Source organism: Toxorhynchites rutilus, chromosome 3 (genome assembly GCF_029784135.1).
Source record: "Toxorhynchites rutilus septentrionalis strain SRP chromosome 3, ASM2978413v1, whole genome shotgun sequence".
Lineage (NCBI taxonomy): Eukaryota > Metazoa > Arthropoda > Insecta > Diptera > Culicidae > Toxorhynchites > Toxorhynchites rutilus.
Genome location: NC_073746.1, coordinates 298,812,901 through 298,836,816, shown reverse-complemented (window position 1 = coordinate 298,836,816; position 23,916 = coordinate 298,812,901). Strand labels below are relative to the sequence as shown.

Sequence of the window (23,916 nt, the reverse complement as noted above, 5' to 3'; positions counted from 1 at the left end):
AAGAAAGCGGGGGGGTGGGACCAATTTGATTAAGAAAACAAAACTTTTAAACGCCGGTGATGCTCTGCTGTATCCACCAGGTATTGTTTTGTTTCTGGCCAAAGGACTGAGAAACAAAAAAAAAAAGGTTTCTAGTTGTTCCAGTTGGTGATCGGTCGGTTGTAAAGTAATCACAATCTGACTAATTTTCCTCGAGAAGTGAGTTTGCCAACAATAACAAAGTGTCTTCTCCGAGATAATTTTTTTTTTGTTTGTTGGTTCGTTTCTTTCCTCTTGTTTCTGAATCCAATCGCTCGCAATCGATGAAAGGGTTAAGAAACGGCACAAGATTTGGGCAATAAAAAAGTTATGAATAAATTAGGCAACCGCTCCAGAGCAGAAGGTTCACAGAAGCCAGCGTTTTACTGGGTTTTTTTTCGGGATTCATCGTTTTTCTTCATTTTTTAAGAAAGCAAGAGTTGAGTTGATTGTCGTCAATAAAAAATGGCCAGAAGGAAAGGGTTGTCATCAATAAAAGCACCTCAAACGATGCGAAAGGGTTGAAGGGATACCTGTTTGGGGTGCAGTCATTCTTTTGTTGTGGAATTTATGATGCTACGAAACCACGGAGTTACCTGGCTGCTTTCTTCCGGTGATTGAATGTTGTGTTCGGAACTAACACAGAGATGAGGTAACATGGATTTGTGTTGGTGACAGGATGTTGACAGTTGACGGTTGATGGTATCAGTTGATGGAGCCTTGTTCCGAGTTTTTCCGAAAAGAAGGACTGCTTTTCTGCGTTATCAGCCGATAGCAATAGGCGTGGACAGAGAGCCGGCCCTGATGCACCCGCTGAGTGAGAACCACTTCCGACGGTGTGTATTAAAATTACCACCGTGGATAATTCGAAGCGTTTCGAAAATAAACAATCCAATGCCTTTCTCGTTGCACATTCGCGTGCCACCCACCCTCGCTCGGCACAATGATAGCATCCATGTCAGGCCTCCAAGGGGTGGACGGACGGACGACTGACTGCTCACATTCTCCGGTGCAGGGCTAGGCAAAAGTTGAAATTTGATACATTTTATTTTCGCACGTCATAACTAATTGTAGCGGCAGCTGGTGCAGTTGCAATTGCAGTTGTTGCCAGTTGCCAGTCCGGTCAGAGAGTGTGTGTTGTGTGTCTGGTTGTGCGGCTTATACATACGCATTTTCGCGTCCAGCGGGCGATGATCGCAGGGGACGCTGCGAGGGTGGTTGGGAAAAGCGAACGAAAGTGCGCCATATTTTTCGCAGTTGCACACAACACCCAGCGAAAAGCGGCGGCTGCACATGAAAATGAAAATGATTCGCTTTTATGACTCTATACTCTCGTCTGAACGAGGCAGATAGTGATAAGGCGGCAGGGGGAAAACACGAACGTGCGGAGCTCCGCAGTGGCGTGGGTGAGAAAAATAATAAAATGAGCCGATATACGGCTTAAGCCGCCACCGCTGTCATCGTTTTAAAGAGCGATTTTTTTGCGCCGTTTCGTGAAATGATGATGCCACATGATGGTTGCGCTCACAGAGCACAGGGCTTTATGAAGGGTTGCGCGGTGACTGACGGACTGGTTGAGCAGAGTTAAGCCGATGGGGTGTTATCTTTATGTGTTTATTATTGCATTAAAGTATGATCTCCCGCAGCTCCGTAAGTTACACGCTTGGGAAATTGAACTAATGGCGGATTAATTAATTGACGCAATTGTGACTGGCCCCTAGAAGTCAATTTTGTGGGGAGCGAGCAGATAGCGGGAAGCGAGCCGGTTCAAGCTTAACATGCTTCGCCTTCAAGCCTCCCATTAGTGCTATTTTTATTTAACATACTGTATCGGAGGTTATACTTTTTCAATGGTTTGTTTTTTTTTTAAATTCATAGTGACTTTATTTAAAGTCTTCATCTTGATCTGCAGAAACAAACAAGAACGACGATTCCATGAAAGTCAATGACGAATCATGATTCGGTACACTTTAACTGTGTGAAAAATTACATCGTTTTCAATCGGAAATCAATCGAACGTTTGGCTTACACTGAGCTCCGTTTTACGAGACCATGGTACAATACTTTAACTGTGATGTTTTCGTTGGCATCGTTTGGTACAAATAAAATCTGTGAGCACTTAATTGTAATCATCCTTATTGGCTGTACAAGCTTCTGTTGTCCAATAAAATGTAAACCATTGTTTTGTAAAACATTACCTACACCGAGTTCCATAGTACGAATTCGCTCACAGAATGGTTCGAAATCATTAAACTTGTAGAACAGAAACAATATGGATGCATTATTTCCGCTCTACAAGCTATACCGAATACCGTTACAGCGAATGTCTTCATTCCTTGGGAGTCCACGAATCAAGCAATTTTTTTTGTGCTCATATGAGCGAAGCTGCTGATTAGTTAAGCCATCGGATGGAACAAGTTATAATCGAACAGTGCTATTTCTGGGGAATATCACGAATGGGGTAGAACTTCCCATTTGGGTTTTTCTCAAGTAGGTTTCAACGGGTTTAGCAACATGATGCCATGCGTTGTCACCCTGTAGAATCACTTCACGGTGCCTCTGCTCGTATTGTGCTCGTTTTTCAATCGCATCATCCATCATCAATCGTATTCTATCACCCGTCACAATGCACAGAAAACTTTTCTGTTTTAATCGCTGGAGCAGTTGTTTACACACCAAAATACGAGGCTCAACGATCCTTGGGTTTGAATCATGAGAAAACCAAATTCCTTGTTTTTAAAACAATCCTAACGCATGCAATCGCTTGGAAATGTCTTGACGGATAATTCCTGAAACATGCTTTTCTTGTATTTAACGCGGATCCTCATCGAGCAATGCTTCGAATTCAGGTTTTTAATCCTTCCTTCACGTGGACGGTCCTCAAATTCGAAATCACCGATTTTGAACCAACAAGACCAATCACGACACATTGTTTCACTTAAAGTAACTTCTCCGTAAGATTTTTGGAACTCGGAATGCGTTTTGGCCACCGTTTTCTTCGAGTGAATGAAGAAAAAAATCAACACTTAACGCAAATGACGATTATTTGGTACACAACCAGATATTTTCACACGACCTGAAGTATATGACAGCAAAACAAAATCACCTATGTGTCAAAGCGCTTTGCTTATAATATGTCAAAGCTTGGTTCAAGACGTTTCGTATATGTTGAAATCGACCAGCACTTACTGCTGAGCTGCCAATTAGCTCCCGCAAATCCTCAATCAGAATCCCGCGACGATATCTCAAAACCTGCAATACTAAATCTGATACCGTATATGAATTCCAGTTTCAAACTTTTAGAGACACATGGATCTTGCTATTAAGGTGGAACTCACCGTTGAATTGCTGAGGCTCGAATTCCATCAAGCATCAAGCAGAAACGGGTTCTTTGTATGCACGGAAAAAAGCAAAGAATAACCGGATATCCGGTATCCGGCCAATATTAGCTCTCCGACCGGATACCGGATATTACAAAAAAAAAAGATAATTTCTCATGATCACAAGACAAATCATATTTTTTTTCAAAAATAAGGCACTATTCTAGTCTAGAAATTTGAAGAAAATCAAAATTTTTTTCCTTCGTATTTCTGTAGTTTTAGGCATTCAAGAATATACCCTAGAAAGGACTTATCGAAAATCCTATTATATACCGAGTTAGAGTCATTTTAGTGATGCGGTATCTAACCTGCTACGGCCATAGCAATGAACTTCAAACGCGTTTTTCCCGAAACTAGTTTTTTTTTTTCAAACTGCCGTACACGATATCTCAAGTTCCACTGAACCGATTAATGTCGAAATTGTATTTTTTTAAATTTTACTATTTAAAATAAAAGGAAATGTTGTATTTCAAACGGTCGCCATTTTGTCAAAAAAGACGTTTTCGACATGTCCGAGGTTCATACGAGAGCGGCATATTTACTGATTCAGAATCTGTCCGATTTTTTTTTTGTTTCAGATAACCAGAAGGGCTGGAATCGTGTACGGCATGGCACAACTTATTTTTGAACCCTCTCACTTCATCACTTCATCTTCAGTGAAGAGCTCACTATTCTAGTTATGATTATTTTTTCTCAGTTCAGTTTTTGTTTCATTGTTAAATGATATATTGGATATATTGGATAGTAAAAATATCCTTTATTTTATTTTTAAGGAGCTCGAAGAAACATACGAAATTCGTGGCTCTACACTAGAATACCCCCTTAAATCAATATTACCTCATAACAAAAATTCATTAACACTTTGACTTTCATTTTGATTATTTCAACCGTTCGATTATGCTTCACTTCGAATACCAGATCAGCTTCAGAGAACAGTCTTTCACTGTAAATACTACTGCTAGGGGCTGAACGATAAGCTATAGCAAACCTTGTCGATTGGGGGTAATGCCAAGATTTGAGGTCCCTCTCGATTTTATTGCCGTTACCGAATGATTATTGTATTTGTTGGAAGTCTTCAAAGCTCCCTAGCGCAAGTGATAGCAAAAGTTATCTGGCATTCTTCGCATTTTGCGAAGTTTTGGATTTTATATGTATACGATCCAGCCCTTACTAAACATAGACTTTTCTAAACATAGCGTTGTGAAACGCTGATATTATTGACAATATTACGTGTCGAAATATTAAGAATTCGGATTAAATTGACCTTGGCTTCTTCCTTCGTTTTCCTACATGCTGCTCCTGATTTCCTTCCCGCTCTGCGCTTGTGATTCAATACTAATCGTTCATTGAACATATTTCACATCCTACGGTTGACGGTTAAATATCAAAACCCCATCTTTTGCCCCCAGAGCAAGAGCAAAATTGTATCACACATCTCCACATGACTCACATCCATCTTGGTCGAAGCAAAATTCATAGCTACGCCATTCACAGGACATTCGCATGCAAAGTAGGATTCAATTCCATTTTAGAAGCGAAACAAGGATAAAATCGCCACTATGAAGGTGGAAATTTGTTGATTTGGTGAGGATACCCTCAAATTGAATTGTTGCAAATTACCTTTCAATAAACACAAATAAACTTACATAGAAACAATTGAACATCATTCACTGCTGTTTTTGGCCCAAACACACACCATAAAATTGCTCAATAAAACATATCATGATCGCTCGATTATGGTTCATTTAGCAGTAGCTTTAGATTCTAGACAAGCCAGCTTGTTTATCAAGTCGAAACCCAATCGAGAAGATTTTTTTTTTTAATTTTTTGCCCTCCACTCACCCCCATTTTTTTATTCGTTTTATTTTGCATGTATTTATGTTTTTTGAATATAAAAGAGGAATTTGATTTTCGATTCATCTCCTCAAAGTCAGGAAACGCCTCTCTCACATGAAAAAAATAAATTTATCCAGATTCTCTCAGTAGTTAATAGACGATCATATTTGATGAAAAAAATCCTTCTACGCATATGTTCGAATTTCTACAATGACAGAGTTATAGAACTTTTTTTTTTTGTTTCGGACTCTGTTAGCTCAAACTGGCTCTACATTAGAAAGTACGCTACGGAAGACGATTCTGATGCTTTCATTTGGAAGATGAGAGAATTTAGTACAGGATATAGTAGTGGAGTAACTAAATTAGTGGATTTTAATAACATTTTGGAAGTGAAGAACTTAAAAGTTAATAATTTTTAATGTGGGATTATTAATCTTATCCCAAAAATTTAAATTCAACTAGATTGTTTCTATCAATTGAATCGAAGTTCTGTATCTACTCTACAATTTGTTAATTGACATCCAACTTCTATCTTTCCTCATTTGGCTGCAATATCGATATAAACAGTTCCTGGCGAAAATTCAAACAAAATCTTCAAAAATCACGATTTTTTACCCCCCCTGTTCATGTAATAGCCACCTCAATTTTACCTTAATATTGAACATCCATGCTTTGGAATGAATCTTTACTCATCAAATGAGGAAAGCATATCAGCAGTGGAAGACTTGTTGACTTTTTCCTAATTTTTATGATATTTAGTACGGTTATAGATATAAAGGATGTGTCACATCAAATTGCATCACGGAAAAAACGCTGTAGAAATTCGCCCAGTAGACCGATCCTTTTGAAAATTTTAGACAGTAAAATAAAAACTATTAAACAACTTTTGGCATTTTCTTTTTATTCATAATTCGAGCCCAAGCCCGTATGCTCGCACCTTCCTCTTTACCCCGTCCATAAGATTCTGTACAACGTCAGGTTGTAGTTTTTTTTGAACAGAAATCCATTTTCTCTTGAAGTCCGCCTCCGATTTGACAACTTTTGGGTTCTTCCGGAGGGCCTGCTTCACTTGACAAATTCAGCTTATTGGCGACATCCCGGACCGAACTTCTCGGATCACGTCTAAACTGCTTAACTACGCGCTTGTGATCTTTTTCACTGACGGAGCATCCATTTTTGCCGTTCTTCACCTTCCGGTCGATGGTTAGGTTCTCGAAGTATCGTTTTAGTACTCTGCTAACCGTGGATTGGACGATTCCCAGCATCTTACCGATGTCCCGATGTGACAACTCCGGATTCTCGAAATGAGTGCACAGGATTAATTCACGACGCTCTTTTTCGTTCGACGACATTCTTCCAAATTTACGAAAAATTGACAGTGAAGCATGGCCAACGTGATCTATACACTCTTATCTAATTATAAGCGAAAGCTGAAGATATAATTCCTAAAAATTAAATTTCTACAGCGTTTTTCCCGTGATGCAATTTGATGTGACACACCCTTTAATAGCTTAAACGAACAATTTGAGGAACAAAATAAAAATTTCAGCATGTCGCAGCTTGGTTCAAATCATTCCAAACAGATTTCAAGACAAAGGAGAACGCCCTATTACCTTGCTGTAATTTATGCGAAATTGATGTTAATATAGTAGAAGCACAAATGCTTCTGAGGTTATGAAACAAGTGTTTTTTTTTTCGTTTGTGGAATATTTGGCGCCAGCATAAAAACAATAAAAGGTGTAAAGATCGTCTTATAAACAAAAATGGGTTCTGTATCCAACCCTATGTACATCATTTGATTTTTTTTTTATGATGCACAAAACAGCTCCTGAATCAACCATTAATGTTCTCGGAATAGAAAGTTATTCTATCATTTCAATGAAAGCAAACTCAATGCTTTCAGAATTGCTGCAGCATCAGACAGCAGTTCTGCAAATATGGCATTCGCTTCGAATCCGATTTAGTAGGGTGTAACGATGTGAGGAACCAGATTTAAACTCTACTGAGATTTTGCATCACTGTATATCATTTTAAAGCAGAGATCATATATCCATATCAACCTCATCAACAATCGTTCCCAGCTGCATTAAAGTCCACCTAACCCCTTCTTTTCTTCCGCCCAAAACAAGCCTTTCGTCGGAATATTTTCCGTACGCGTTTTAAAGATCAAAATAATCCCAGAACCAACCACTGAACTGGTTTAAATTCTGCCGCAGCAGAAGCAGGCGAAATAAAAGCAGGAATCTATTTTTATTTCCTTCCCATAAAAAGGAAGCAGAGCGGAGATGAGTACGCAAAGTACGGCAAAGTACTCTCGGGGCCCGCGCGCCTCGCAGCCCGTTCCGTGGTGTCTTCTTCCTTGGCCCCAGCGCGCGGCAAGTGCGCCTCTCTGTTCCAAGCCCCGGTCTGCCAGCCAATATGGACAAACATCACATACACACCAAAAGAGAGAGAGAGACGCAGCAGCAGCAGCAGCACCCGAGACGAGAGGAGCAAAAGAGATATCATTCCGAAAACCCTCTCCGGTGGTAATTGGGTTTCGGGGAAGAGGGAGCGAGACCCCGGAAACGGGATCTCGAGCAGAAAGAGACAGAAGTTGCCATAGAGCCCGTGACCACAGAAGTACACGACGAAACACGGGTGGGGAAGGGATATGTTAGCTAAGCTCTCGTGTTTTGTGATATATAGATATACACCGTGCATATGTGTGCTTTGCGCTTGATTCTATACACAATGTGTCGCACAGCTTCTGCGGTGACCGCAGCGCACCGATACGGGAGATCCTTCCTTATTTTTTTGCCACTATATCCTTCTGACCAAGCCGCCCGTGAGAGTGTGTGCGAGTACATAGGAGTGACAAAACAACACTCGCGCAGAACGATCCACTCCCTCCGAAGCGGAGTGTGTCACTCTGAAAATGTGTCTCTTCGGGAAATTTTAAATAAATAAACATAACGACAGAACGACCGGGAGTATATAGTAGCGCTCTGTGTGAGTGTGTCACACAAAAGTTAACGACAGCCCACAAAATTGTCACTCGCTTATATCCTTCCGCAGTCCAGTAGGCGACGCGGTGTGACTCTGTATTGGTGTCAACCGACAATCGATGTCGCACTGTCGAATGTGTCACCGCGACGCGCATATAATCCACCCCACTCCAACCCACGGCTGTATGGGTGTCGCCTAACCCAATAGGTTCATCATTGCATCAATAGCTTCCCCCACCTCTTTTTTGTTGTTGTTGTTGTTGTGGTTGTTGCTCTGTTTGAATTCTGCTTTGTGTGCTTCGCGTTCGCCGTAAGCCCATCAACACGATTATCGCAGCAGTGTCTGTCAATGTTATTATGTTGTTTCGCTTTGCTTCTGGAGCTCTAATTTGTCTCTCGGTTGCGGCGCTACGTCACCCTGTGGTGGTGTGCGTTTGTGTGGATTTGCGGGAGTGAGAGAATGAAAAGAATCTGCGTAGCTCCCTCGCCTCCTTCACTCGGTTGTTCTCCCTCGCACACTTGTCGCCTTCGACAAATGTAGTGGTGTGTATAAGGCGTATCGCACTTGCTCCTCTCATTCGTTCGGTTGCGTTCGTATGTTTGTGTGTAGGTTGCGAGCATGCTGCTGCTGCTGCTGCGACACCTGACTTCGCTCTCATCGTCACATCCGAAAGTTCAACAGTATTATTGAACCCGTCTAACGAGTGAGTCACACAATCCTCCTCTCAGTCAGGTTTTGAGCGATTGCTTGAATTGAACGGTTGTACAAAAGTCCGGAGGAGACTCCATCGAGCGAACGAGGAACCAGGAGGCAGCTCTGATCGCACACAAGCTTCTTCGCGCCGCTCTTTTGGAGTACCAGTCTAGCTACATTTTTTTTTTCCTCCACGGTGTCGAGGGTCCTCTCTCACGCTCATTTGCTCGCGCTGATCATCCGCGCGTTGTCCGTCCGTCCAAAAAAGGTGGTGCAGCAGCAGTTAGTCGCGCGGGGTCGGTACTGTGCTACGGGCCGATATTGGTTTTACTGTGTGGTACTGTGTTACTGTTTGAGAGTGTACCGCTGCACGCGAACCCGGAGACCGCTCCACACACCAGCAGCAGCAACAGCAATTGCCTTAGTGTACACACGAAGAGCGCCGCGGACGGAGTTTCAAGTGTCGCAACCCCCCAGGACGGGAAAAAAACAAGCAGGAAAAAAAAACAAATATCGATCGTGATAAGCGGTGCAGGAAACAAAGAAAAACAAACAGCCAAAAAGTAATAACAAAACAACAACCGAGAAAAAGTGTCACAAAAGAGAGTGATTTACCAAATAAAATAAATATCAAGTGCACAAGTGCGTGAAAAATTGGGCAGCTCCCTGTGTGCGTGGGTGTGCAACCAATGAAACAAACCAAAATGAGAAGAACAAATAACAATTGCCGAGTTTGAGAATATTTTTTTTCTAGTGAAAAGGTGTGACGCAATTCGGATCCGAAGGCGTCGAAAATCGTCGAGCAAAAAAAGCAAAAAAAAAAAAGTTGCGTTTTAAATTATAACAGCCACCAGTGGCAACCAGAGTTAGGAGTTAGCTTGTGGATACACCTGTGAGACACACGGCTGGCCGTTTAGCCCGAGAGAGAAAGGGCCGTTTACTGCCAGCAGTGATCGCATCCTGCAAGTGATTGTGTGCGAATGAAAGTAGCAGCGATGAGTTGCAAATCGTTGTGGTGAACATCTCAAGTCAATTGAAAAAAAAGTTTGAACAGTAGCGAAAATTGTGAGGGCTGAGCGAATTTTTCGAGTCCTGATTGCTGCGGAGTCGAACTATCCTGAAAGGTAAGCTGAATTCCGTGAACACCGTGTGTGCGTGTAGATTGCATTGGATGAAGAAGGCGTGAATCACTGATCGTTGTTTTCTGGTGAAAAAAAAATCGAAAAAGGATTTTTTTTCGGATCGGAAATATCCTTGTAATTCGCAAAATGTGATAAGAGCAAATTGCTCTCGGGTTCTGATTTGTGCAATTGTTTATGGCTGACATGCCGATTGGACTTGAACAAAAATTGTCATCGCTGATATCAGCCGGAGACCACTCTGAAGATTTGAAGATATCTAGGTGGTCTAATGGCTGCTATTGTCCCTTTTCAAAACAAATGGTCAATATGAAGACATATTTCGCTATGTTCAATTAGTGTCATTGTCAAATAACTTGAAAAAAAAAGGCCGCTGAACCTATTATAAATAGCACCCATTGAGTAAAATCATTCGAGGAAATCACATCAAAGGTTGGCCGATAATACCGATCGCGGTTAGTTTGTTTGTCGATCCCCCGATACTTGTGTTTGCATGTTCTTGTGTTATTAATATATTTTCAACTCAGCTTCAGTTCCATGTTTTATGATCACCATGGTCGCCGGTGCAGCACAGACCGTGCAGTTGCACTTCGTGGTTGACTAACAACATCCTCATTCCGAATGGCGCTCGAATCCGTGATCTTTGTTCGATAGGGTTCGATTCGGGCAATGTCGGAAAAAATTATGAAGATCACCGTCAAGCGAAAATGTACTTCTAATCAAGCCTATTTTTTAACCCTTCACAATGAAGACAAATTTACGCGAATTTTTGCGAACCTTTTTCGCCAACCAATTGGAACGAAGCGCGGAAGCACTCGCGAAAGAGCGAAAAAAGATGGAACTTCCCAAGCTTTTGCTTGAATTCGCGTTACTTTGACAGTAGCCTCTGTCCACATCAGAAAGCTGGTACAAGATAATCAAGATAGGCGCAACAAGATATAAAAATTTGCCTCGGCTTCACATCAATGGAATATTCGAGCTTGCTGCAGAATAATAAATATTTTTTCGAATTTCTGTTTATACCCTACTGAGTTTTCTAATATGGAATTGTATCCATATCGAGGTATACCGTTTTGTCTCAAATTCCGAACACTTCATTTTTAAATGTAAATTTACTCTACTCTAATATTTTAAATAATTGAACAATAAAAACCCTGACATTCTTTGTGGTATAGGCTTCATTTTAACATCATTCACAGGTATCGATACTACCTACAGCTTATAATAATAAGCATTTGCATAAAAGTGACTGTCAAAACCAGCGATAGAATGTGTGCGTTAGCAAATTCGAAATTTGAATCAAGTTTCGAAGCACAAAATCCACTTCTTTAGGAGTGTTATATTTTTCAAAGGAAGAATAGCTAATTCGCTTCAATTTCTGATTTCTTAATTTCTGAATCGGTCTAGTAGCTCAAAAGTTATGATTGAAAAAAACATACTTTTAGTTTTTCACAATGAACATGAATCTGTAAATTAATTCTATGGTGCCCAAATGAAATAAAAGGCTCTACTGTATCCAAAAACCACATTAATTTCGTGAAAAAGTACCATTTTGGGTAATGAGACACTGTTTAATGACCAACAAAGGAATTTGAGACAAAACGGTACCTGAACTCACATTTGTGAGTAATATGAATTTATTTCACCAATCTCGTACAACTTGTTTTCGTTGTAGGAACGATAGTTTTACAGATTCGCATGATTTCCTAATTCAATGTGAATGACTTTAGCGAAAACATTTCGCAGGAATCAATTCCACACCTGAAATAGTCGCTCATTCTGAAACAAACTTTATGAGAATGAGTGAGCTCGTCACGATATACACGCACATGCTGGTCAAATTGGCGATTTGAAATTTGAGCAGTCAGTGCAGAAAAATAGCCCATCTTGAACGCAAAAAGATGTAGAATCGGATATCTAAATGGCACTGAATTATATAAACAAAGTCAGAGTTGAGACTCGCATGGAGACCAGAATATTCACAATTTATTTCGTAAAGTAAAGGAATGTCTAATCAGTTCTAAATTCAAGAATGTTGAAAGAACATTCAGCTAAGATGGTGTTGAATCCTAATCTAGTGAATGTTCCGAACTCGTTACACAATCACAAGTGATCCATTCTACTATTGGAAGTCTCCCGACTGTCCCGGAAAATACTTTAAAAGACATTGCGGATGGAAAAGCATCTTCTTTGGACAAATCGTGTGATAACTTTGCACATCTGTTGTTGAGACGTTAACTGAATACTGCTTTCTCCTAAATAAAACAATACTTCTCATATTGAGTAACATGAAACAAAAAAAAACTTCATTCTTTATACATTTCACATTCTCACAAAAACTCAATTAGAAAATTCCATCATTCTTTTGAATAGCATCAAACTAATAACAATAGTAAACTTAGTTCAAGTAGAAATAAAACTCCACCAACCAATGATAAGTGGAGTACTTTGCTTAGTGCTGGGAGCTTCAAGATCAATTTCTCATTGCACTTGGCACTTGAAATACACCCAAAGCGTGTTGTTTTGCTATCAAAATATCAACGAAGCACTAATGAAAACGACATAATGAAGGGCCATTCGAGGGAAGAGTCAATTTGAACATGATGAAAATTACAGAATTGAGCTTCTTGAGGAGGAGGACTGAAATTATAACACAAACAAGTGACAGTGTAAAAACTCAAATCTTGCCGACGAATGCTGGATCAAACGCATGAACGCATACTCAGGGCAATAATTCCGATCTGCTGGTATCAGGTCGGCCCAAAAACATCTTCGTTGTCCACCAAAGTCCTGCCCCGTTAGCTTACAACGGTTCTCTCAATCAGGAGAGACATGTAGATATTCAAATAATAATTTCCGTAAAAAATCATCGACATCGACTTCGGGGCTTTGATGAGTCCAATATTATATAACACTTAAAAACTACAGTGTGTAAAAAAAGTTGTTTATGAAATCGATTCCGCACTTGTTGAGGTTTCACATGGATGGAAAACTCATTCTGTGTTTGTTTCAATATTTTAGAACATGATAAACTATCGAGGTTCAATATGCTTTGTTTTCAATATGCTCTGTCAATTCGAGTAGTCGTCTTTGTCGGACGATTTGCCGGTGGCATGTTATATTACAGGACGGACTCGATCATATACAGAGAAAAAAAATCCGAGACTTTATATAATCGAGTCGAGAAAAAAAAATCATTCGTTTTTAATGCATCTACATTTCGTTTCTCTCACGTACGTATAACTCATCATCACGGGAGAACGGCTGATCAGATCTACGTCGTCCATATATTCTGTAAGTTTGTCTTCACCCAAATCAGAATGATAGTGTACTTTGGAAAATATTTGAGATGATTAGAAAAATTCGAAAAAATTGGCTATCTTAAAATAAAAAGGGAAAATTCGAAAATAAGAGGTACGCATATATGTATGTTCCGGTGTGAAAAACATCATTTAGATCAATTTTACAGATCTGAACGACAACATACAAACTCTCTTGAAGTATATTCCTTATGTTTGCCAACCAAAATATTCTCTAGCAATACATTATATGGCAGGACAACGTTTGCCGGGTCAGCTAGTTGAATATAAAAAAAGAATTGAGAAAATTTAGTACAGGACATACTAGTGGAACATCTAAATTAGTGGATTCAAATAACATTTTGGATGTGAAAAACATAAAAGTTACTTATTTTTTAATGAGTTATTATTAAGTTTAACCCAAAAAATTAGATTAAACTTGATTGTTTCTATCAATCAAATTAAAGCTCTCTAATCGCTCTACAATTTGTTCTTTGACTCCCAACTTTTATCTTTCTAAATTTCGCTATAATATCGATATAAACAATTCCTGGTGAAAATTCAGGCAAAATTTCCAAAAATCATTATTTTTACCCCACCTGTTATTATAATAACCACTTAAACTTCACCTTAACGATGAAAGGCTACACTTTTTTTTTCTTAAAATAAGTAATATTTGAATATCAAGGAAAAAATTTCGAATTGAATCCAAAATTGTATGTAATCGAGTCCGAAGTGCATCAGTTTTCCTACATTCAGGATGTACATTTAGAAGTTAAATCGGGATTAATATGGTTCTCAGGTCAACGGGAGAATCTTTTTACATATGTTTTAACGCTGTACCACACAATAATTCAGTTCCCCCTTTTTTAGCCGCATAAAATTTGGGGTCTCCGTGGCCGTTATTCAATCCCAGAATTCTCCAATGATAGATCTTCTAATACGCCCTTTTCAAGGCATCGATTCAAAAATCAAACAATGTGCACAGAAATAATTTAAAAATTTTTACTATAAGGAAAACTCGATTGTGTTTTATTGTCTCTAGTGTTTGATTACATCTTTCTTCTTTCAAATTCATTGATACAAATGAACAAAACTTTTTTCTTGGGGTAATATATTCGTTCAGCCGCATGTTCAGTTGTGGCCTAAATATGTTGTCATATTGTCGTTCAGCTGTATAAACCAGTTCGGCTAAGAACTCGCAAAGGTTTCCTATGGTATTGGAATCTAAACTGCAAGTTGACCTCTCGAATCGAATAATAACGAATCCTTTGATCGCTTACAAATGTGAATCTCGTCATTGTCCAAAATCTCGCGCTGGCCTCACCCCGTCCTTCTGATTCAGATCATGCCAATAGATCTGAAGCAGTCCGAGTCAACCAGATTGATCTTATTTTCGTCAGAAAATACTACATTCCGCTATTTTGCCCTTCAACTTGTCCCGGTTCTGCTCCTGGTTGTTTGTAAACTTTGTCTTCCTTGCGAATTTTTTCTCTTGGTGTTGGGTGGATTGTTCAAAATGTGTGCAATGTGTCTGATTGTTACTAAAACATCTTGTTTTGTTTTCATTTACTAGCAGTGTAGCCGATAATTTCATGTTGTCTTGTCTTATTTGGTTGTCTTAATCGCAAGGATATTTTAGTGCGACCATTTGTTGAGGGTTTGATGCGATGTTTTGATATTGTTTGATATTTTTTAGACGAAAATTTCAATAGACTTTCACCAATCTTTCAGCTTTTGATGCGAAACTTTTCTCCATAAAGCGATGTTTTTATGCCTAGTCCCAGCTTTTAAAAAACAACATCAAGCCCAATTGTCCCATGTTGATATTCTATTCATAACTTTCCCACCATATATTTTTTGTAGATCCATATCAAAGAAATCGGTTGAAGCTCAAGCATGTCACGCTTTCAGCAGGGCTTATGAACTCATTTCTAGTTTGGAAGAACGAGCTAATTATCAAACAAATAAAAAAAAGTTCAACAGAACACGTGTACACCTTGTTAGCGAATGCCTAATAACAACGAGATTTATATTCTGCAAAATACTGCAGATCCCTTCTTCATAAAACGATGTTTTTATGCATAATCTTTCGGATAAACACAAAAAAAAAACTTATTGTTTGTTCCCAGTATTTAAAAAAAACATCAAGTCCAATTGTCCCATGTTGATATTCCAGGCATAACTGTCCCGCCATGAATTTTTAAGTCTGTAACCAAGATTGATTGATTCAAATGAGGGGATCTTTTCACATTTCATTAAACAATAGTTCTTTGCTTATTAAAAAACCACGTATATTGCTAAACTGAAATGCTTAAAGCATCTGGTAGACAAATATTTTTTCGGAACATGGGACAACTATACGTAGAACGGCAGTCTAACCGCCACAAATTTCAGCTTCAATTTTATCTTCTGTTTCATCTTCAATTTTATCTACTGAGAAAAGCTGATTGCAAGAATTTTGTTTGATCTTTTGCTTCAGTTTTATTTTTTATGCATTCAACATTGTTTATTTTGCAATCAATTGTTGAATCAATCATCTCTCTCTTTAAAAAGTGTATTCTCGATAACATCGAAATCGGAAAAGTTAATTAGAACATTCGAAGAATTGTGTCTAGGACACGACCGTATTTTCAACGTAGGACTACGAAATTATTTTATTCAAAGCACGTGTTCATCACTCGGGATATAATCCCAAAAAGGAGCGAAACTTGATAATTATCTCTTGAATGAATATTCTTTTTGGACCTGGGAACGGCCGAAGCAACCCTCTCATTGCTTTTTACAAAAGCCAATTTGAAAATTTTAAAACTAATTCTCAGCTTTAACGAACGCTCTTGACTTCTCGCTGGCTAGAGCGTTACTGAAATAGAAATCGCAAATGACATCCTTCATAATTTTGCCTCGTGAATTGATCCAGCTGGGAAAGGCACATGGAAGTTTCCTTTAGTTAATCATTAAATAGTTTGTTTCAGAAAATAAATACAGCGCGGACTCGATTATATACAGTTTTTGAATTCTTTTCACTGTATATAATCGAATCCTGTATATAATCGAGTCAAAAAAATTTTTTTTAATTGTTTTTTTTGCATGTGTTTTCCGTTTTTTGAAAATAAAAGAGGAAATTGATTTTTGATTCATCCCATTAAAGTCAGAAAACACCTTTCACACATGAAAAAAATATAATTTATCCAGATTCTCTCAGGAGGTGATAGGCGATCATATTTGATGAAAAAAATCCTCATTTCAACGATGGCAGAGTTATGGAACTTTTTTTTTTTTGTTTCGGTCCCTGGTGCCTCAAACTGGCTCTACATTAGAGAGTACGCTATGGAAGACGATTCTGATGCTTTCATTTGGAAGATGAGAAAATTTAGTGCAGGATATAGTAGTGGAACAACTAAATTAGTGGATTTAAATAACATTTTGGAAGTAAAAAACTTAAATGTTAATGATTTTTAATGTGTTTTTATTAATTTTATCCTAAAAAATTATATTAAACTAGATTGTTTCTATCAAATAAATTGAAGTTCTTTAACCACTCTACAATTTGTTCTTTGACTCCCAACTTCTATCTTTCCTAATTTGCCTGCAATATCGATATAAACAATTCCTGGTGAAAATTCAAGCAAAATTCTCAAAAATCACGATTTTTACCCCACTGTACATGTAAGAGCCACTTAAACTTTACCCTTACGTTGAAAGGTTACTTTCCTGCTTGAAATGAGCCATATTTGAATTAAAAAAAAATAATTTTTTTCCAAACTGTATATAATCGAGTCCAAAATTGTATATAATCGAATCACATATAATCGAGTCTGTATATAATCGAGTCCGACCTGTAATGTTCTTCATTACAATAGGTGCGTGGAAATATTTCCAATCGATTGGTGCAAACATCTATGTGATCTATCAAGTAATTTTCTAGTTATAAGCGTCCAAGATCTTTTATTTGTTTGTTACGTATTCATTTTTCAAGACTTTTATTTTACATCCTATACCTTCTTGTTGAACATAGTCTTTCATTGTAATTCGCACTGATTGATTTTTTTTCTATTACAGAGGCCTTAAACTTGAAAAAGACCTATTAGAAGATCAATCAATGGAGAGTCCTAGTATTGAACCCACGTTTGTTCGTTTAGAATGCGGACGCGTAGCCGTTATGGCTACGAAGACCCTCTATTCACACTGACCATAGGAAACATTATTATTTGTTCTTCTGTGTGGATAAGCGAATTTCATTCATTTTTATGCTTCAGGAATGTCGATCAACCGTTCTAACGTTGTAATCTGATGTTTCACAATGCGTTATTGAATTTCAAACTAATGATTCTCCCAGCTTTGAACAAACGCATCTATTGTATATCGATTTTTTTCCGATCAACACCGAAATTCGGAAACAGAATTGGAAGCATCACATAATTGTTTTCTTCTATATTTAGCCAGTTAAATTTTAGTGTTGAAGAATTTCCTAAGAATAAAACAGAGATTCAGAGTTGATCTGAAGCTTTGTCCTGACTGCAAGATACTAAAAGATGTTCTTAAGCGGGAAATCTAGATCCGCGCGATCACGACCGCGCAACGTGGTGTTATTACATGCAGCGCTACCTTCCGGTCGCCCTCCGATTCACCGTGTGTGTGTGTGTGTGTGTGTGTGTGTGTGTTACGAAAAATGTCAATTCCGCTGATTGACATATCAAGTTCGACCGCTGAGCCGCCGAGTAGAAATAACACCGATCGCACCGATTGATCGGGCCAAGACAGTGCGGCAGCGGTGGTGCAAAAGCCGGCGACGATCAGCACAGTGAAGAGAATAACACGAGAGAAAAGAGCTGTCCTGGCGTGAGATTCCCAGGGGTGAAATGGCAAGCAAAACAAACCCCAGTTTTGCTAACAATGGTAATCAGCAAACAAACAAAAAATGGGCGAAAAGAGAGCACACGGCGACGATATGTCAAACCGCTGGGTTAACGTGGATGCAATAATAATTGTCAGTGCACCAGTGGCCATCGGTAGGCGGCCAGGGATCGATGGAGGATCGCTGGAGACAGGGGTGCGTGTGTGTGTGTGTGTGTGTGGGTCGCTTCTGCTTTTGCGGCTTTAATTGCACAAACAAACGATTATATGTGGCAACAGAAAATGCGGCCGCTGGTGACTGGCGGCCACGGCGGCTAATCACTGATACAGAGAATGTATGTTTTGCACAAACAGAGCTGTCAAATTGAAAGTTTATCAGCACAGTGCACAGCGAAACAACAGCCAACAGGCACTTTACAGTTGTTTTATTAGTTGTCAATCGCCCGAGCGGTCCCCGGATCTTGTTACGTCTCCCTCGCATCGTCGCCTCCCCCACCCCCCGCACACACCCCACTGCTGATCCGGAGTGACATATTTGTTTCAGCGCGCTCTGTCTCTCTGCACTCGCGAGAGATAAGAGATGACGCCTCTTTTCAGCTTAAAGGGCATCGACAAAAAGCGGCTTATCGCGCTGGACGCGTTACGGCTGAATGCGAAAATAATAATTGAATTAAGTCCGGCGGGGCGATTATCAGCACTGGTGGTGACAGTTTCTGATGGCGAAAATCGCACACAGCACACACGATTGTGCCCGGTCGAGTGTGCAAAGTGTGCCGGTACATGATCTCATTAGTCCGAGCCAGCAGCTCGCTTCGCGGCGGCGTGCATTTGGACATAATTATAGACCAAGACCGGGTGGCGACCTTGCGGGCCGCCCTACCGTCACAAATCGTTCCCGCAAAGTTCCTTTCACACATTCTAAGCGCGCAAAGCCAGAGCGATACCGAATTGAACCGGGTACCCCCGCAGCAGCAACATATTTGAAAGTCGATCCGTACATACGCACAACCGGGTTCGATTAACCTGAACCAGTCACGACATTTTCGGTCAAATGTGAAGATGCCTAGATAAACAATAACATTCCCGCGATGATGTGACAGAAATATCCTCTCACATCTCAAACGCGGTCCAAAACGGCGGTGACAGCGCGAGAGAAGCAGACGCAGAAAAAAAATATGATGTAATGTTGTTTTGATTTGTCACCGAATGTGTGTTTCATTGTGTTTATTTACTCTTCGCTGCGTCGTCTCATCTCCCTTTCTATCTCCACTGGGCTCAGCGCAAGATATCCAACCGATTTGTTATTGTTATTACTGCTGATTTGTTATTGTTAGGGCCAGCTTTTTTTTTTCGTTGAGTCTCTTCCTCTTTCTCACCTTCTATTGCTCTAGCTAAGTCCGCAAGGAGACGCGTTCTGTTGTCACGCACAAGGGGAAAAAAATGTGTACTGTCATCTTCATCTGTTTACGAGACTCGAGGCGAAAAAGAAGGCCCCGATTTGTTAAGGTGCATTAAACGTTTTCGTTGATCTGTCGAACCCAACCCCGAGATCGGATCGGATTGGATTGGGCTGGCGTTTGGTGGTTCGCTGTCCGCGATCACCGCGGGTAGCGTTTTGGGCCGCTAAACGCACCACTCCTGAACCGCCGCGGATCGATCCCGGCCGGAATATGATTTGTCATTGCCGCTCGCTGACATTTCAGCTCTCGACTTATTCAGGTGCTCTCCCACCGAAGTTTTACGACAAACTCCCAGAAGCCCGGCTGTGGCTTCTGTGTGCTCCAGCGCGATGTTGTTTCTCGGGCGTCTTTTTTTTACGATCTAGTCTCTTCGCGCCGTATTTGGGCAAACTGTGAAATAAAATTAACCAAAACCAGCGTGTTTTCGGGGTTTCTCTTTATCGCGCCCTGGAAAGCCGTGCGCGAGGGGTGGCGGGTGTCAAATGACACTGCCGAATCGACCTTGAAGCAGTGTCTCTGCGTCAAAACAGAGATCCGTCGTGATCCATCCGAAGGGGAAGGTGCGTAATTAAAACTCTTCAGAACCCATAACACATACGGATCAAATGTGAGCTCACATAAAACCGTGGAATAATTTGAATGTTGTGAGCCGCGCTTGGGATCGCGATTGAACCTAACCAAGGTTTCAAATCGATCGCGTGGAAGATCCCCCTCAGTTGGCGGATTGTTATTAATATTTTATTGAACGCGCAAGAAAGCGTCCGTCCGTCCTGCTAGGGACGGACCAGAACCCATCTCATCGTTTTTATTGCCCACCTTCGAGTCGCGTCCGGATGCGAGAGAATGTCGTCGTTTCCATTCCGTAAGCCTTTTATGACAGTTCTGCCATTGTCCCGAAACAGACGATTCATCACGAACAAAGGTTTCCCAAAGTTTGCGCTGTCGTTGTCCCCGCGCGCCGAGATGGGAAAGACACGACACAGAGACAAAAAAAAGTTGGTGACCAATCATAAAAGGACGGAACGACGCGACGGAGGAAAATAAATGATTATAACAAAACGTCGGAATTTTTAATTTATCCCTGCTCTCAGCGCTGTGTGTCACAGCTTCTGGGGCTTTGGGCTGTTCTTGGGCAGCTTTTTTTTTAATTCCTGTCCGAGCCCCGATTCCACCGGTGGTCACCATAAAACGGTGATTTTTATTCCTTTATGGTTGCAAGCAGGGCGAGGGGACAAAGTTGCACTCACAAGGAACTGTGGGAAAAAAGAATCTTCGCTACCCCAAAGAACGAAAAGAAAAAGCCAAATCGCGCCGGTCATCATCAATTTATGACGTCGATAATAAGCGCGCTTCTTTCACTGCCCTGCTGTCAAACTTCCGCCGACGGCGGTCGATCGCCATTTTGGCTGGCCACAAAATGGTGTCCATCCGAACGCCACCCGGAGACAACAGCCGTAATCCCTGCGGCTTATCTCGTGTGGGGCGATCTGCTCTTTTCGGGTTTTGCTCTGTTAGGTGCTAGCAACAATTAATCTTTTTTGGACGTACACGACTTTGGGGATTGTCACGTTTATCGGCCGTGTTCGCACTCCTCTCGAGCGCGCACAACACCCCTCTTTGGAACCGGGTCCGAAAGACACAGCAAACAGAAAAACGGCGAGCGTCTTGATTAGTTGTCCGGTTACGGCGATTAGACAATTTATCAAATAATTAAGAGTGAACCATCGGATGACGAACGACAGCAAAGACGACGACAACGGCGCGTTGGTCACGACGCGGAACAACGTAGAAGAGATGAAAAAAAAACGCTGAAACATCATTATGGCGAGATACATATTTCGTTCTGTTCTTTTTTTTTATTATTATTTTTCATTAAAAATCCATCTTACAGTTCGGCAGTGTCAAGGCTGGCGGCAGCCGCACAGGGAATGACACACCAATTCATGGGCTCTTCCGCGTTCAATGTGCCCCCCGTCAATATGCCGTCTCACAGCCGCTGCCGTGTGGACCTCACCGCACCGATCCCATGACCAATTTCGATTGGCGACAAGATCTGATCCAACGCCACTCGCCATCGGGCGGGTTTATTGAATTACCTCCACAATGGTACGCTTCATTAATCTCGTATTAATCAAACAGACTATAGTTCTGCCACCACTCGACCGTAGCAAAACGACACCGCAAAGTCGCCTCCCCCTCCGTCCCGGAAAATTGCCCCGGTAGACGATGCCAAATTGAAATTCCAGCAAACACCATCATCCAACGAGATACGGTCACATTTTAATCATTACATGACTTAATCGACCCGAACGAATGGGAAAATGACGCTGTCAAAATGACACAACAGCCGGCGGGGTGACGCACAGCGCGAGGGGTCTCCCCGTCCTTTTCTAATAGGCATCCTCCCTCCCCCTCCACCGTTTTGCAGACACTTTTCGTTGTCACTTTTAGCGCGAGGACTTGGCGCTCTCGCATAAATATCCTATTAATTATTTTTTTTCCTTCTTCCTGCCTGCCTGCCTGCCTGCCCGTGTCCTCATCCCGTGTCCATCGTCGGCCCGATGCGATCGGCCCGGATCGGGTCGGACATTGTTTGATTACACCTCTGAAAGCGGCTCATTTGTCATAAAACAGAACCGGCTCGTAATTCATCTTTCTTGCTGCTCCTCGCCTTTCCGCCCCCGTTGCGCCTCTGCGCGGGCTCCAGAATAGGATTAAGTCAACACTGATTGAAATCGTTTACTCCAGTTTGGTTCGGACGATAGAGAGAGAGAGAGAGAGGGGGGGGGGGCGCCGATAGGAGGACCGCCGTGGTCAGACGGCGCGCGTTTATATGTATGTGATTTATTCTTTGCGACCGTTTTCCCAGAACCCATAAAAGAACCCGCGACCACAGCCGGCTGTCCCCGGCCTGTTCGAAATCGAAAGTCGAAAGCTGTTCGTTGGTGCTCTTGGTCATCTTCTGCTGCTGCTGCTGTTGCTGCAAACCGATCGCGACACCGATAGCGCTCCTGAACTCTTGGAGCCGATTGACGACGCGGTGATGGGGTCGTAAAAATGCTCATCGAAATCGATCGAGTTTTAGTGTCTCTTTTGGGTCCCGCTGAAGACTGGGCTTTATTTCTGCTGTGCTCTCGGTTAAGTTGCTTGCATCGTGCATCCAAACCGTATGATGGGTGCTGATTGCAGATTTCAGCGAGACTCGATCCGCTGTTCCCGGGAATGGGCGCTCGTAAAGGCTGCCCAGCAGACGAAGTTTGCCCCGTTGACGCGAAATCAGTATGAGAGCTTTATATCTGCAAAATAAGTAACAAAGTAGGGGCTGTCAAATCAAAGAGGAAATAGATGATACTAATAAATATTCAATGATATGTAGTTCAAAAAAAGAAAATAACTATCGATTGTTAAACAATTGATAAGTCAAATATTATTTTCTTTAGAGTCTCAAAATTAAATATAGGGGAATGTTTGAAGGTCGATTATTTTTCATATAAAATACACCCATAAAGTATCATTTGGCTCAATTCCCTCGAGGTATAAGAACTATTATTAGAGGAAATATGGGAGAAAAGGGGAATAGGGAGAAGAGTGGGAGTGAAACTATTTCGAGCAAGAGACTCAGCTGTACAGAATGAAGTGATGCCTCGGACTCCTAGAGCCAAAAAATTCTATCTATATTTTTTTTCTTATTCATACAAAATACTTAGTAATTTCAGAGGCAGAATGATAATGTTGTAATCTTTTTTTTAATTAAATTAGTAGATGAGCGTATCATTCAAGCTTCAATGAGTTTCAGAACGCAAATAAACTTGCAAGCTAAGAGCAAGCTTGCGTGTATGTATCAAATACAGATTCAGCTTGTACGAACTTAAGCGCGTTTTTGTTGATTTTTAAAAAAGTACAACAAATTTCTAGTAAAATATTTGTCATTTTTATAACAAGTTGGTTCACGTAACACAAAGGGTCGATATCGACCACTTTGAAAATCTCTGATCTAGATAGTAAACCAGTCGGCCGCAATAATAATAAAATTACACGTATTTCTATTTGAATTACTTCCTCTTGAATCGTGTTATCCGGATTCCCAGTTGTTAGTTTACAAAATTGAAATAAATGTTTAATTAAAAAAGCAATTTGACTTATGACACTAAAGATACTAAAATATACAAAACATAGAAAAATACGAAAAATATGAAAATAAACATGTCAGTTGTGAAGCATAGATGGTGCTTGTTGTTTCAATAAT

The 23,916-nt window shown here is 40.6% G+C and overlaps 1 protein-coding gene across 1 annotated transcript in view; it reads left to right on the top strand.

The window, feature by feature from the left end:
* Nucleotides 1-8,919: 8,919 nt before the first annotated feature.
* The window catches only part of LOC129778339 (uncharacterized), a 34,377-nt gene continuing 19,380 nt past the window's right edge, over nt 8,920-23,916 (top strand). Inside the window, exon 1 of the mRNA XM_055785205.1 lies at nt 8,920-10,039. The gene's annotated coding sequence lies outside the window, so the exon portion shown is untranslated. The remainder of the gene's footprint in view (nt 10,040-23,916) is intronic.